The 11,888-nt window shown below is 41.1% G+C and overlaps 1 pseudogene; it reads left to right on the plus strand.

Annotated features, from left to right (window-relative positions):
* Positions 1-4,163: 4,163 nt before the first annotated feature.
* On the plus strand, positions 4,164-4,242 carry LOC111812581 (annotated as a pseudogene).
* The last annotated feature ends 7,646 nt before the right edge of the window (positions 4,243-11,888 follow it).

The raw sequence follows: 11,888 nt of genomic DNA on the forward strand, positions 1-11,888 counted from the left end.
TTTTTTTTTTTTTTACATTGGCTCTTAAAGTTGCTGTTGGGATGTGGTAGACACCATGTCTGTTCCCATTCACTTGGCCCGCAGAAGCTGAGACTGACTCCCGGGAGCCAGTGGGGCACACTCTGCCGCAGATGGGTCCTGCAGATTGTGTTGCAAGAGCAGGGATGGGAAATCCTTTTACTGAATATCCAGCAAGTCATCTGGAATAGTAATACAATCTACCAAAAAAAAAAAAAGCAAAGTGAAAGACATGCATCCGGTCTGGGCAGATGTTATTATCATTGTCATTTCGCAGATGATGATAGTGGAGCTTAAAGACTTACATGGTCATTTGCTTTTGGAGCTGAAGACTCTGAGAAGCTCACCTCAGCTTCTCTTCTGTGGATGAAACTGTCATTAATAAAATGTTGTGCATGATGTAGAATACCTTCTGGCTTCTGGAGTCTACTTTTGGAAGCCAAAATTTTTTTAAAAAGGAAAGAAAGTTGCTTGGGGCTGGGCAGAAAGCTCAGCAGTCTAAGCGCCTGCCTGGCAAGATCAAGGACCTGGGTTTGATCCCTCGTACTGCACGCAGTGCCACCCTGTATGAAAGAAAGAACTTGAAAAACAAAAAAGAAAAGGAAGCCATGCACAGGAGTTTGCAGAGGACTCACTTTAAGCTCAACATGTAGGAAGAGAAGACAGGGCTATGGACGGAAGTTAGGAGGTTGGGTGGCCAGTCCAGGGGTTCTGCCACTAAATACCTATTCAGAGTCAGAAAGTTGTTTCATGTTCTGAGTCTCAGTTACCTGTGCATGGAAGGGTTAGAGCATGCAACTAACATCTTTACTGGGTCTTAGTCCATTTTCTCTTTCTATATGAGGTAACTTATAAAGAACAGAGTAGCTCACAGTTCTAGAGGCTGGGAAGCATGGTATAAGCATCTGCTTGGCATCTGGTGAGGGTCTTTTGGCTGTATCCTAACATGGTGGAGGATACCACATGATAAGACAGGGCATATTACTTGAGTATAGCTGGGGTCTTTCTCTTTTATTGAAGCTACTGTTGTCATTATAGTAGCTTGGTGGCCTGGCTCATTATTCCATGTAATTCAAATTGCTTTCTGAAGACCCTTTCTGAAGGCCACCTCCAAATATCTTTGACATATACATTTGAAAATGAAGTTTCCAATATAGGAGTCTTTGTGGGGGGGACACATTCAAACCATAGCAGGATCTAAGAAGTTGATATCTAACTTCATTATTCTCAGGGAATCTTTAGAAGCCCTGTTATTTAAAACTATCTTGGAAGTTAGTTTTGATAAGCTTCTCATCTGTTCGTTCATTCATTCAACTGTACAATCAAAAGTAGATGGCATGTTCTTTGTGTCAGGCTTTGTTGGAGGTATAGGAATGATTCAGATCCAACCCTTTGTTTTCAGGAGTTCACAGTTTATGGAAGGGGACACATAGAGATATGGATAGTTGTAAATCTGAGGCAAGTGACTTATCTATAAAACAGGGTGGTCAGGGATATAAAGGAAGTATACACAGATGCTGTACCATGTCTGGATGACACTGTTTCCTCAGCCTCAGTGTGTGTGTGTGTGTGTGTGTGTGTGTGTGTGTGTGTTGGGAAAGCAGTAGGGAAAAACGGTGGAGGGGGGAGGAACAGGCAGGGGGGTCAGAATAATGAGTTCAGGCTAGGAACTGTGGGACATGTGAGAATCATCCAGCAGGCCCTTGGACAGTTGGGGCTGAGGCTACAGGAAGGTATAAGTTTAGGTTGTGTGTGTGGGGACATTTGCAAATAGATGCTCACTTTAGCCACAAAGCACATGTTCATTGTCGCTGGATGTTGGTAAGATCAGGGACCTGAACTCCCAGCAGCCTGACCACACAGGGCAGCCACACATATACCAACATTTCCTGGCAGGGAATTTGACCTCTACTGGCTGCACCCATGTATAAGTTGCCCCTAAAGGCACAAACATGCAGCATCAATTCCATTTTATGGCCTTGTCTGATGCTGGAACACGTAGAGAGGGCACCAGGTCATCACCGGTGCAGTGGAGACATAAATCAGGCAGCACCCTACTTCCTGAGGCCCCAGCCAAGGAAGACAAGACCTGCTCAGCTCTAACTGGGATTAATTACAGTCTATTCCTCTGCCTGCCTGAGTTACTTCCACAGAATGGTGCAAGCAGGGCCCCAGGAGCAAGAAGCAGCTCTCAGACTGTGTCTATGACAAGATGCAGAGCTCTAACTTGGACAGGATGAAGGGAGAGAGGTATGTGAAGGGAAAAATAGTGACAGTGAAACAACAACCTCTAACTTTCATTCACTGCAACAAACAAGGCACACGCCAACCATTTTCCACACTTATTTCATTTTAGCCATCAACAACCTTTTGAGGTAGTGTCTGTTGCTGATCTCATTTTATAGATGAGCAAACTGAGGCTTATGAGATTGGGTGACTTGCCCAGAGCTACCCACTTAGGAAGTAGTGGAGCCCCAAATTCAAACCCAGGCCTGTTTGTCTCTAGCTGTTGATTTCTAAAAAGATGTTGCAGACTTAGACACACCATTTTCTGGAATCATACAAGTTTAGATCAAAGCATGGCTTTGCCACTTCTTAATTAAGTGCTCTGAAGCAAGGTGCTAAATTTCAGAAACTTTAGTTTTCTCTTCTGTAAAATGGGAATAGCAGGGACCGGGGAGATGGCTCAGTGGAATAAGCACTTCCCTGGCAAGCGCAAGGGCCTGAGTTCGATCCCTGGTTCTGAAAAAAAAAAAAAAAAAAAAAAAAAAAGAATAGCAGAGTCTGCTTGGAATATTATTAGGAAGATTGAGCATGACATCTGTAACTACCTGGTAAGTGGTAGCAATATCGCCACCACTGCCATCCCTGTCCTTGCTCCTTACTTTTCTCAGCACTGTCATGTAGGAGAGAGTGTGCACACCAAGGCCTCTGTGAGTGAGAGTGTTTGGAAACCTGAGTGATTTGGTCTGGTTTAACATGAGGTGAAATTTGTTTTTCATTCGTAATAAGGAAGTATTTTATTTTATTTTTTTTTGCGGTACTGGAGATTGAACTCAAGACCTTGCACTTGCCAGGTAAACGCTTATTCTACTGAGCTATCTCCCCAGCCTGGTGTGGCTTAACATGATGAGAAGGGTAAAGGAAGAGAATTAAAAGTAAAAAGCAGAAGGAGGCACATTATGCAAAGTGACTTTATGACCATAATAAGGATTTAAGGGCATTAGTCTGAGGTTAAGTGGGAAACACTGAAGGATTTTATCCAGGTAAAATTAAAATACTGCTCCTATATGCCCTGTGCCCAGCACTGGCACAAGGAAAAGTTTTAGGCAGCCCATCTTGCTCTTTCTAGTATTATGGTAGGACTGAAGTAATAATAGGTGTTAAAAGAATATTTACTGAGCACATTTCCTCCAAGTTGCTTAATTATGAGAATCAGTTGTATAATGCCGCCCATTCAGAGAAAGATCACATACTTTAGGGATACTTGTGGGTGCTCCTATGCAAAGACAAGAGCGGAGACTGCATCTGGGATATACTTCTGCAAGAAGATGGCTGTGGGAGGGTCTTTTGCAGACAGGGTGGATGGGTCACCAGCGACGCAGTTGCCTGCATATCCCATCTCTGCTTCTTTCCTACCTGTGGACCCCTCTCAGTTCTCGTTTTGGTTCCTCTAACACTTTTGCTTATCCGTGGTCCCTTGTAGTTTCACTGGCTGCTTCTATATTGTGAACTCTTGACCTTAAATTTTTTTGATGAGAGCACTGCGCTGTTGTTATTATTATAATTATTATTTTAGTTCAACATATGCAATAGAGAATTTCATTAGCAAAGCCCACCTCTGGCACAACCCAAATCTGGATGAGGAAGGTATACACCTTAGAATGAAAACAGGATCCTGGGAGATCAAAATAATGGAGGGGGGAATGTTGTTGGGGCTACAGTCAAAAGTGACCTTGTACTGTATGGTATCTGCACTCAACAGTTATTCCTGCTGGTGTGTTCAAAAGACAGAGGGATAGAAATTTAGTATCTGGGGGCTGGGGAGATGGCTCAGTAGAATAAGCACTTCCCTGGCAAGCACAAGGGTCTGAATTCAATCCTCAGTTCCACGAAAAAAAAAAAAAAAAAAAAGAAAAAGAAAAAAAAAGAAATTTAGTATCTAGTGTTATCGGTTTTCTTGCCTTTATGCATGATAAACTTGATATTTCTATTGATATGTTATAGAACAAAACTAAAACTAAAAAAGTGACCACTGTGTTACACAAATAATAATCTAATCTTGTGGAAGCAGCCACTTAAAGAACTGAGCTAGGGCTGGGCTCCCCAATAATCTAATCTTAAATTGCAAAACTTTCTTTGAAGAAGTATAGGTTTCTATAAAAGAGTGTGACAGGAAGATCTATCTTAGATTAGGTAGAGGTAGGAATTTCCAAAAGGCCACTGACTTGCCTGCTCTTGAGTTAATTACTAAGGATACAGGGTAAGTTGCTGTATAAAAAAAAGTCTCCTAACATACAGTAGCTTATCAGAGATATATGTTTGTTTTTCTCACATGGCTAGTTCAACTTGGTGGGCTTATGAGAGTTCCCTTAAAATGAAGCCCCCACCCCTGGGTTTATAGCACCAAGTGTGTTCACATTCTTGTGGCAAGCACTCAGAGTGCCACCAGCAGCTGCAGGGGAAGATGGGGAGTGGCGGGTCCCCCTGGGCATCTGTGTTCTCTATTACACTCCTGAGCAGTGCTGAAAAAAAAAAAAAAAAAAAAAAAAAAAGGAAAGATAGAGGTGCACGCTGAGGGCAATCTCAAGTCCCTTTGATAGGTTCTCTGCTCTTAGTGGAAGAGATGAACAATGCTAGCGGCATTAAATAGCAAAATTCAGTGGGGAAGTCCAGGAAAATGAGAAAAAGGTGCCCACTGAACTTGACATCAATGAAGTTCTAGGCCCTGAAGGGAAGGAATCAGATCACAGTGGGTTGAGGATGGGATGTCAGGAAATAGAACCACAAGTAGAAGACAATCTTTGAAGAAAGGACAAAGAAAATACGCTATTTAAATATAACGGAGTACTGCTCTGCTGTAAAGAAAAACACACTTGAGTCATTTGAAGGAAAATGGATGCATTTTGAGACCATAATGTTAAGTAGAATAAATCAGATGCACAAGCTTAAATATTCTCATATAAGAGAAACCCCAAAATATAAATAAAATTGATCCAATGTGTGTAGGTGGAACTAGACCTCAGTGCCTAAAGCAAACAAGCTACCTCAGTCCTGAGATAAACATCCTGTTTGGTTAAGATCAACTATTAGTCACTAGGCAAACTTGTGTCATGTGTTACTAACTTTGCAAAAGTATAGATAAAGAATCCTTTTGTTGTGCATTGTGTTAGTTTTGCCCTTCAGGTTGACCAGTGGCCACCTAGCCTATCTTTTGCCTTCTTGTCTATCTTTCTCATTTCTGCCACCATTTCTCCCCAGGTAGAACTAATTGCAGTGAGACCAATGGGTCCCAACATGGGACGCCAAGTCAGGATGTCTGATAGGAGATAAGTGTGGGCGGAGGAATCTCTTCCAACCAGTGTTCATAAGGGAGGGAAGTGGATTGGCTATAGCCAGCAGTAGTCTTCACAGGTGTGCATTGTTGCTGGCACACTATTTGAAAAACTTGGGGATGGAGGGTCACTGAGGCCAGGAATGGGCTCACTAGGGCCAGAGAGGTAAAGGAGCACGAAGAGAGAAAGAAGCTTGAGAGAAGCCTCACAGGGAATTTTCTTTTTTGTTTTTTTGTGGAATCAGGGATTGAACTCAGGCCCTTGTGCTTGCCATGCAAACACTTATTCTATTGAGCCAACTCCCTTTCCCCCAGGGAAATGTTGGATTGGGTTAAAAATGGGAAAAATAGAGTTTCAAGGACCACAGATGTTTTTAGAAATATATAGATGTATATTAAAATGTTTGTTGTTTTCTTGGTTTTTGCATTTGTGCCACTTTCTAAGACCACCGTAAAGGACTTAGTGTGGAGTACTGTTTTGCACTCAAGTCCCAAATGGGACAAGAGGGGTAGAGCAAAGAAACAGCAGGGAGAATTTAAACCCTCTAGCTTTGCACAATTAGATAAAACCAGAAAGAGTTCTTTTAATTCTCAACCTGTTATTTTCAAGCAGCCCAGCACTGCCCAGGGCAGGGGCACAAACTGGGCTCCGAGAGGCCCCCTTGCTCTGGGATTGCCCCACCCAGCCACAGAGGTTGGTGTGTATCACCAACTACAGTCTCACGTGCCTGGTGCTAAGTAGGAGGGTCATGACTGTGGTGCACTGTGGCGTTGGCTATGTGCATTGCTGGCATTGCAAACTTGTTAGGCTCAAGATAGTGTCTGTGGTTAATATCTGGGCAAAACTGAAACACTCATGGGTTTTATGGGGTCACAAGTCACCATCCTGGCCATGGCAGCTCTGGAAAATTTCCTGAAGCACAGATTGAAACTAAGTTGTAGGTCATCATGAATCCTTTTAAAACCTTAAAATAATTAAAATAAGCTGTTACTTCTTATGGCCCTACTGCTTCCTTTACCTTGAGTATAGAAGAAATGCTAAGACATATAAGCACTTGCCTGGCAAGTGCAAGGGCCTGAGTTCAATCCTCGGTTAGGAAAAAAAAAAAATGCTAAGACAACAGCCTATGGCCCCAAATGATTGGAAAGGAATAGCTGAAGCATGTTTGAATCCAAGAGACTATTTTAGAATTGAAATTTCCTTGAATATTGCACAAGGCAGCTCTGGGGTTCACAACTTTACCATTACAAAAGATTTGCTAATTAAAAAGGTGTTTTTGCACAATCAACTGAACTTTTACATTGCAAGTATGTTAGCAAAATAAGATAGCTGTGATTAGGGCCTAGAAGGAACTCCCTTGTAAGAGGGAGACATCCCTTAACTTGGCATTATTATTATTATTATTATTATTATTATTTTGTTTTAGTACAGGGTCTACAGGGTCTTACTATGTAGATCGGATTTGTAGTGATCTGCCTGTGTTCAGCCTCCCAAGAGCTGGGATTACAGGCATGTGCCACCACACCCAGTCTCAATACCAATCACTATCCCAGCATGCCTCTGGGGTGGGGCCGGCATGGCAAGCCAGGTATGGAACCCAGGTCAATGCATCTGCCTAAACAGGTGCTTTAATCTGCCTGGCTTCTATTAGGCAAGGCCCTAATGAGCCTTTCCAAAATTCTGTTGCAGTTTTGTTGCAAGCTACTGAGAAGATTATCAGTGGCAGGGAAGCTAGCAAATTAATAGTTCAACCATTGACCTTTGAAAATGGATTAAATGGTGTAAAGAGGCTTTAAGATACCATAAACAGCAGGCCAAGATGATTCAGATTTGTGCGGATATTGGCCCTCATGTGTACAGGGAGCTGCCTTGGTAGCAGCTACTATTTAGGTTCTTCATCCACTGTCTAAAAAAGGGGAAAAAGTAAGGTCCTTTGTTTCCATTGTGGGGACGAGGGACATTTAGCCTGAAACTGTTCTGCTACACCAAAGACCACACAGCCTTTATGTCTCTTCAATAAAACTTTCCAGTCCATGTACTAGAGATAGACGAGGGTACATTGGGCAAGTCACTGGAAATCTAAAACTGAGGTGGAAGGCCGCCCACCTGGAAACTTCCAATGGGGCCCGCCTCAGCCCCATCAAACAATGGGGGTGCTTTCCTCTCCCTCACCACAAGCATCTTTGACCTTTGGTGAGCAACAACCTACAGTGGAGGCCTGGACCTCGCTTCCTCTTTCAAATTCTTACTGACTCCTAAAATGGGGCCCCAACTTATTTCCACTGGAGTCTATGGACCTTTGCCTCAGGGTACGGGGGGAATCTTGCTAGGCCTCAGCAGTCTCATTTTAAAAGGTCTCCAGGTTTTGTCTGTTTTAATTGATGTTGATAACACCAGAGAAATCACAGTTATTTTTCAATTACCCAAACCATTGCTAAAATCACTCCAGGTATTCCTGTTGCTTAATTGGTCATTTTTCCCTTGGAAAAAATTGGAAAATTTATAAAACAACAACAAAAAGAACAACACCAACTCAAAGGTTTTGGGTTCTCTAATACTGGCCTCAGCAGATTAAACAAAATCGTCCAGAGATGGAGTTGACTATTGAAGGAAAAGCATTTAAAGGGCTATTAGACACAGGTATAGATGTTTCAATTATTGTTCAGCATCATTGACCTGAGGCATGGCCTCTGGATGTGGCCATTACAGATTTGTAAGGGGTGGGCAAGGTTTCTTACCCTAGAAGTGCTAAGTTTTTAATTTGGAGGGACACAGAAGGCCATTCTAGATATTTTTCTCCTCATGTCCTCCCCCATATACAGGTCAATCTGTGGGGTCATAACACATTACAAGGTATGGTAGCATTTTTGGCCAGTCCTAACTCCCTTTTGACTCATCAGGTGTTACAACAAGGTTTCCACCCCAATCAAGTGCTTGGTAAAAATAATCAAGGGAGAAAAGAACCTCTTTTGGCATAGGCCATTTCAGGAGGGGCCTTGATCTCTTTTCCAACCCCATGGATGACATCCAGGATAACTTGGATGTCTGATGACCCTGTTTGGCTTGTTCAGTGGCCCCTAACTCAAGAGAAGATTATAGTAACTTATACACTATTTAATGAACAGCTGATATCAGGGCACTTAGAACATTCCAATGGCCCTTAAGATACCCCAATTTTTGTAATTAAAAAAAAAAAAAAGTTCGAGAAAGTGGAGATTGCTATAGGACTTGCAGGCAATCACACCATGGAACCTATGGGGGGCACTGTAACAGGGATTGCCCAGTCCTGTAGCTATTCCTTTACATTTTTCCCTTATGGTGCTTGATTTAAGAGACTGTTTCTTTTTATCCCTCTCCAACCTGAATATAAAAAACGTTTTGCTTTTAGTTTACCCTCTGTTAGTAATCAGGCCCCTATGCACTGTTTTCAATGCTGTTATCTACCACAAGGTATGACAAATAGTTCAACCCTGTGCCAAGAGTTTGTGGCCACAGCCATTTGGTCAGTGTGACAGGCCTATCCATCTGCATACATTATCTGTTACATAGATGACATTCTCTTGGCACATGAATCCCCATCCATTTTACATGCATGATTATCCAATTAGATAAGGCCCTCCACAATGCAGATCTAATGATAGCCTCTGAAAAGATGCAAATTATGGCACCCTTTTCATAATTGGACAATCCAAGCATTCTTTTTTTTTTTTTTTTTGTGGAACCGGGGATTGAACTCAGATCCTTCCGTTTGCCAGTCAAGCGCTTATCCTACTGAGCCATCTCCCCGTCTCTTTTCATAATTGGGACACCTTATTCAACAGAGGCAAATTGTGCCCCGAACTGTTCAGATCCAGGTTAGATATCTTCCAACACTAAATGTTTTATAGACTCTATTTGGTAACATTAATTGGTTCCGCCCAGCTCTCAATCTAACTACCTATGAGTGAAGTCCTCTCTTTGACATTCTCAAGGGAGACTCAGCCCCTACTTCTAAAAAGAGCACTTACACCAGAGACTAAGACTGCCTTGAATAAAGTTAATCAGGCTCTTTCTAATGCTCAGTTCTCTAGAGTTGATCCATCTTTGAGAACTTTTTAATTATTTCCCCAACTCAGTATATGCCCACATTGGGGCTCTTTGGCAGTGTCAGGGTTCCTGCAGTGGCTACACAGGCCACACACTCCACATAAAATATTGCTCCCTCAGATGCTATTCAGCAAGCTTTGATGTCTCATGCCACTTTTCATCAAAATGCTTCTGCCTTTCACAAACCGTCTCATTTGACTGCAGCACAGACCCAGGAAATTGTTAAATGTTGTATAAAACACTACTAACTTTTTAAGTTCTACAAAAGATGGAAGTGCAGCAGCAGAAAGATAATTCCATCAGATATATGCAAAAAGGCTAGGAAGGGTGTTTTGGAGAGATCTCCATACTGAGGGACCCAGTTCCTACTAACCTGGGAGAGAGGGTATGCTCATATTTTTCCAGAGAATGCTGAACGACCTATTGGGGTACCAGAGTGCACTGTCAGGCTATACCATGAATCCAGATCTGGAGAAGAAATTAATAACAAGGAGGCCAGATTCAACTTGGGACCTATCAAAAGAACTGACAAAATGGAAATCTAAGGCCTAAATAGATGGAGAAATATATAAAGATAACTGAACTAAATTTTTCTAGCATTAAGACAAAAAATACAAAATATGCATATTAGTTAAAGATAAAAGATTTTATTACTTTCAAAATTTTCTGTTAAGAGTTCCCTGCTTATTGACAAATAACAAAATCTGACTACTCTATTTATAATTATAATTTTTTTTTTTTTTTTTTTGTGGAACCGGGGATTGAACTCAGGCCCTTATGCTTGCCAGGGAAGCACTTATTCCACTGAGCCATCTCCCCAGTCCCTATAATTATAAATTTCTTAATTTTTTTTTGCAATAGAGTTACTATAGGTTAATCTGGCCAGGAATATATAATTGACTGCACTCATAATTTTGTAAAGATGGCTGTTTGTGTGTACTGTGTACTTGTCTATGTGTGTATCATTCTGTGAACAGCTGTTCCCTTTTTTTTCCTTTTCGGTTATTTGTTCATAATATGAATTGGAATATAGACTTCACAGCATGCTTTTTCTTAGGTTACCAGCTGGTCTAAGTCATATCAAAATTGGTTTATACACAGTTTATCAAAATTTTTAAATTAATTAAGCAAAAATTCCTTAGAGTGGGGAGAAATTTGATTCAGAAAGGAGTCCTATTGACGAATAGAAGCTGTGACCAACTTTTTGTTCACTAATGAGGAGTTCCCAGTAATCTCAATAGTCTCTTAGGAGACACCCTCAATAAATTGGTCATTGGTTTTTAAGATAAAAGTCTTTCAGAAAAACTATAGTTGGGTTTCTCTTGAAAATGGTTTTAGGGGCCGGGGAGATGGCTTAGTGGAATAAATGCTTCCCAGGCAAGCACAAAGGCCTGAATTCAATCCCTCGTTCTGAAAAAAAAAAAGATTTTAGTATTCAACTATATTAAGAAGCAGAGGTTCGCACATGTGTATGGTAACTCATTATTGTTAATCTCACAGTATCTTCAATGTATCCATGATTCCAAGTACAGGTCTTCTAAAATGTTAAACAAAGATTTCTTATTGTGATAAGACTTTCTTTCAAATTCCTAGCCAGAAAAAGGGGAGGGAGAGAAAAAAAAAGCCTTGTGATGTATGTCCCATTTAAGGACAATTAGTTACATAAAAAATTCTTATGTGTTAGATAGAGAAGATTGGTTAAAAGGGTTATGTTATGTCAAAACAAAAATGTAAGCATGTCACAAAAGATATAGGATTGGTCTCGTACAATGTTGTGTATGGTTTGATTTCTAAATTTCTGTGCAAAAATGTGTAATTGTTGTTTTTTTTAACATTCTATAGGGATTTAAATATTAGAATATCCATGGTTGTTGGAAAATAATAGTTCCATTTTATGTCTAAGGTGTTTGATATTCAGATAGATAGTAATGTTAAGCTTACTGCCTCTGTTACAGGGTAATCTCATTAAGCTTCTCTTCTGGATGTTTAACAACTAAAGTTTTCAGACAAAAAATTAGAGAGATAGATGGGCTAAAAGGATAGCCAATATTTTGGCCCTAGCCTTTCAAGGTCAGTGAGGACTCAGGACATAAGAGAAACTCTGCTGTGACATCCTGTAACTCAATTGTGTCCCCAATTTTCTGATCAAAGAGATTATGGGGCCACAGAGGAAAGTGATCAATGATGTATAATGTGCCTAAGGAGAGCCACCTAGAGAGAAAAGAACCT

The sequence above is a fragment of the Octodon degus genome, unplaced genomic scaffold (assembly GCF_000260255.1).
Source record: "Octodon degus isolate 3935 unplaced genomic scaffold, OctDeg1.0 scaffold00130, whole genome shotgun sequence".
In the NCBI taxonomy this organism is placed as follows: Eukaryota; Metazoa; Chordata; class Mammalia; order Rodentia; family Octodontidae; genus Octodon; species Octodon degus.